Consider the following 5,262-nt stretch of genomic DNA (forward strand, 5'->3'; position numbering starts at 1 on the left):
AGTTAACACAAGTATCTGATTATGCAGTTTGGTCGAGTTTGCTAAGAAGTAATCTATCCAAACTAATATAATAATATATTATTTTATTATCCTCATTATATTGATTTGTTAACTAATTATTATATGCATTCATAAAGGTACCTCATCATAATCGATGATATATGGAATGAAAAAGCATGGGAATTAATTAAGTGTGCTTTCTCCAAGAAGAGCCCCGGAAGCCGACTAATCACGACAACCCGCAATGTTAGTGTCTCTAAAGCATGTTGCTCTTCTGAGGGTGATATTTACCGAATGGAACCCCTTTCTGATGATGTATCAAGAACGCTCTTCTATAAAAGAGTATTTTCACAAGAAGAAGGCTGCCCTCAAGAATTATTGGAAGTATCCAAAGAAATTTTTGAAGAAATGTGGTGGTATACCATTAGCTATTATTACTATAGCAAGTCTTCTAGCTAATAAGGGTCATATAAAAGCAAAGGATGAATGGTATGCTTTGCTCAGTTCCATTGGTCATGGACTCACAGAAGATCGTAGTTTGGAGCAGATGAAAAAGATATTACTATTCAGCTACTATGATCTACCTTCATATTTGAAACCTTGTCTATTATATCTTAGCATCTTCCCAGAAGATTATGAGATTGCGAGAGGTAGACTAATTTGGAGATGGATATCGGAAGGCTTTGTTTATAGTGAAAAACAAGGAACTAACTTATATGAGGTCGGTGACAACTACTTCAATGAGCTAGTAAATAGAAGTATGATCCAGCCCATAGGCATTGATAATGATGAAAAGGTAAAGGCTTGTCATGTACATGACATGGTACTTGACCTCATATGCTCATTGTCAAGTGAAGAGAACTTTGTCACAATATTAGATGATACCGGAAGAAAAATGCCGAACTCAGAGATCAAGGTTCGCAGATTGTCCATCCAAAGTAGCAAGATAGATGCGGAGACCACTAGGATGGAGCATATGAGGTCTGTTACTATTTTCACAAGTGATGTTGTTGGGAAAGTGTTGGATATTTCAAGTTTTCAAGTTCTATGTGTGTTGGATTTAGAAGGCTGTAAAAATGTCTCGGATGTTGGGTATGTGGGGAATCTGTTACACTTGAGGTACTTGGGGCTAAAAGCTACTCATGTTAAGGACCTTCCCATGGATATAGGGAAGCTACAGTTTTTGCTTACCTTGGACATAAGAGGTACTGAGATAGAAGCACTGCCATCAAGTGTTGTTCAACTAAGACGTCTAATGTGTCTGTATGTTGATTACAATATGAAGCTGCCATCTGGGATAGGCAACCTGACTTCCCTAGAAGTGCTAGATGAGCTGGGGTTATCTGACGTGGACCTTGATTTTGTGAAAGAACTGGGCCATCTAACCAAGCTCAGGGTGCTCAAGCTTGACTGCGATGATTTTGATGAGAGCCTGGTTAAAGCTTTGGAGGAATCCATTAATAATATATACAAACTGGAAAGTCTAGATGTATATGTCATTCATGGACTCATCAATTGCCCGAGCGAAGATTGGGTGCCTCCTCCACAACTCCGTAGATTGGCTTTCCGGTCAAATGTAAGTTGGTTCAAGACATTGCCGTCATGGATTAATCCTTCATCGCTTCCTCTCCTCTCCTACCTGGAGATAAAGGTGTTTGAAGTGTGATCGGAGGTCATCCAACTTCTTGGGACTCTGCCTGCTCTTGTTTATCTTGAGATACGGTATCATTCTATGTTCGAAGAGGTGCATGAGGTGGAAGCACCCGTTCTTTCCTCTGGTGCATTATTCCCATGTGCGACAGAGTGCCGCTTCTATGGTATTGGTGCCGTGCCATCTATGTTTCCACAAGGAGCAGCGCCAAGGCTTAAACATCTTAGTTTCACCTTCCCAGCCAAGTGGATCTCCCGTGAAAATATTGATTTGGGTATGCGGCACCTCCCTTCCCTCCAGGGAGTCGGGGTTGACTTTATCAAGGAGGAAGCTAGCGATGCGGAAGTGAATGAAGCGGAGGCTGCGCTGAGGGCCGCAACGGAGGACCACCACAACCGTCCCGCCCTTTACATCTGGTGACCCATGCAATGGGAAAGGTACATACATACACTAGACGCACAAGCATGTATTCACATCATCTGTACATTGTCCTTGATATATGATGTTCATTGCTCTTTCTTTGTTTCAGGCGGACGAAGCGAGGCATACGACTGAGGTTCGCTAGATTAGTACCTTGTTTCCACGATTAGTACCTCACGCCCTCCACGATTTTCCACACCAAGTGTTTTATTCCTCTCCTCTTCCGTTTTTCAGTTTCAGGCAGCCGGAGTGCTTAGGTCGATTCATCGAATCTTGCACCCAGGTACTATACTAACTCCATTGATTTGATTACAGGTACTGTCAGACTATGTATAGCTTCTGTACCTATGTACGTATATGGTACATATTGTAACACAACCATTATATATAATGAGATAAGCCACCCCTAGAGGGTTGTGCTGGTTCCCCAAAACTTATTGTCTTACATGGTATCACGCTAGGTTACGATCGCTTCCGCTTCTAAACCCTAATACCCGCAGCACCGCCGCAGCCGCCGCCGCCTTCACCGCCGCCGCCGCGCCACCGATCGCGCCGCCGCCATGTCGAGCGCCGCCACCACCGGTTCCACTGCTGCGGGCTTCCTCCCGGCCTCTCTTGCGGCTCTGCCCAACCTCCCGCTCGATGCCGTCTCTGTTCCGGCTCCGATCGGGACAAGGAGCATCGGCTCCGTCTTCTCCACGCCGCCGGCGCCCTCGCTTGGGCGTGACCTCGTGGTCCACACCGCGGCGCCGCCGTCCGCTGCGGACTCCGCAGGCGTCGTCCCGCCGCTCCTGCCGCAAGCGGATCACACTGCCCCGCTGGCGGGGTTGGCGGCGTCCGCCCCGGCCGCGGGCCTTGCGGCGTCCGCACCGGCCGTGAGCTTTGCGGCGCCCGCCCTGGCTGCGGTCCCGCCTCCTCCCGCATTGGCTTCGGTGCCTCCGGCTGCCTCCATGGTGTTTGCACCCCAGGCAGCCTCCTTGATGGGATTGTCTTCGTCGCCGCCATTTCACTTCGGTCATCTCATCACCATCAAGCTCTCCGCCGACAACTACATCTTCTGGCGTGCGCAGGTTCTCCCGCTCTTGGGGAGTCACTACCTGCTAGGCTACGTCGACGGATCGCTTCCCTGCCCACCCGCGCTGGTAGACAGCGTGCACGGTCCGGTCTACAATCCGGCCCATCGCGTCTGGACGGGGCAGGACCAGGCGAACCTCTCCTCCATCCAGGGGTCGCTCTCGCCGGCAGTTGTCGGCCTTGTTGTCTTCGCGAAGACGTCTCATGAGGCCTGGACCATCCTTGAGCGCACCTTTGCAGCGCAGTCCCAGGCTCGTGTCTCTGCACTCCGTCGTCAGCTTGGAGAGTGTCAGAAGCTTGACTCCACTGCCACTGAGTTCTACAACAAGGTCAAGGGCCTCGCCGACACATTGGCCTCCATTGGACAGCCCCTCACCGACTCCGAGTTCAACTCGTTTATTGTCAATGGTCTTGATGAGGAGTATGATGCCTTAGTCGAGATCATCAACGAGCGGGGCAACTCGACGCCCATGCTGGCACACGAGGTTTTCTCTCGGCTCCTTCTCACTGAGCAACGGGTCGAGACTCGCCGCACCAGGGGCACTGGCTCCCTCTCGGCCAACGCCGCCACCAAGGGTGGCCGCTCTTCTTCATCACCCCGGTCTCCCTTGGGGCTGCCACCGTCGCCCGCCTCGGCCCTCCCACCTACTGCGACCTTACCGGGGGCTGGCGGTCCACGTGTGTGTCAGCTTTGTGGCCGCGATGGGCACTGGGCCTCCAAGTGTCATAAGCGCTTCCAGCGAAGCTTCCTTGGTCTTGGCAATGACGGCAAAGATACACGCAACAATGCCCGTCAGGTCGCCATGGCTGATCGTCCCGCGCCGCAGAAGCAACAGGGACACACTCAGTCCTACTCCATCGATCCACACGGGTACATGGACTCTGGGGCGACAGAGCATCTAACCAGCGAGATGGGGAAGCTTCACACTCGTGAACCCTATCATGGCTCCGACAAGATCCACACCGCCAATGAAGCAGGTATGCACATCTCTCATATTGGTCAAGCATCTCTTCTCACTAGACATGCCAATAGGAGTCTTCAGCTTCGCAATGTTCTTCGAGTTCCATCTGTGACCCGTAATCTTCTTTCAGTTCCTAAACTCACACGTGATAATAATGTGCTTTGTGAATTTCACCCTTTTGATCTTTTTATTAAGGATCGGGGCACGAGGGACATTCTTCTTAGTGGGCGGTTGTGCCAGGGCCTCTACCGTCTGGAGCATCCTGGTGTCGCTCGTGTTTTCAGTGGAGTTCGGGTCTCTCCGTCACAGTGGCATGCTCGTCTTGGTCACCCGGCCACACCTATTGTCCGTCATATTTTGCGTCGTCATGAGCTTCCTAGTTTGTCTAGTCATAAAGATGTAGCAGTGTGTGATGCTTGTCAGCAGGGGAAGAGTCATCAACTTTCTTTTTCGGAGTCCAGTCGTGAGGTGAAACATCCTTTAGAACTTGTGTTTTCAGATGTATGGGGTCCTGCTCAGACTTCTGTCAGTGGTCATAATTACTATATCAGTTTCGTTGATGCTTATAGTCGCTTTACCTGGCTTTACCTTATTAAACGCAAATCTGATGTGTTTGATATTTTTGTTCAGTTTCAAAAACATGTTGAACGTCTTCTCAAGCACAAAATTGTTCATGTCCAGTCAGACTGGGGGGGCGAGTATCGCAACCTCAACTCTTTCTTTCAGTCGCTTGGGATAGCTCATCGTTTAGCATGTCCACATACACATCAGCAGAATGGTTCAGTCGAACGTAAGCATCGTCATATTGTTGAAGCTAGTCTTACTCTTTTGGCCCATGCATCTGTTCCGTTTCGGTTTTGGAGTGATGCTTTCACCACTGCATGCTTTCTCATCAACCGTACTCCTACTCGTGTTTTAAACATGAAGACTCCCATTGAGGTTCTCCTTAATGAACAACCTGATTATACCTTTCTCAAGGTATTTGGGTGTGCTTGCTGGCCGCATCTTCGTCCATATAACAAGCGCAAGCTTGAGTTTCGTTCTAAGAAGTGTGTTTTTCTTGGCTATAGCTCTCTTCATAAAGGTTACAAATGTCTTCATGTTCCCACTAATCGTGTCTATATATCTCGGGACGTCGTGTTTGATGAGCATGTT

General features: G+C 49.1%; 1 pseudogene; it reads left to right on the plus strand.

Annotated features, from left to right (window-relative positions):
* Positions 1 to 2,071, plus strand: part of LOC119280068 — a 3,279-nt pseudogene extending 1,208 nt beyond the window's left edge.
* The last annotated feature ends 3,191 nt before the right edge of the window (positions 2,072 to 5,262 follow it).

The sequence above is a fragment of the Triticum dicoccoides genome, chromosome 3B (assembly GCF_002162155.2).
Source record: "Triticum dicoccoides isolate Atlit2015 ecotype Zavitan chromosome 3B, WEW_v2.0, whole genome shotgun sequence".
NCBI lineage: Eukaryota > Viridiplantae > Streptophyta > Magnoliopsida > Poales > Poaceae > Triticum > Triticum dicoccoides.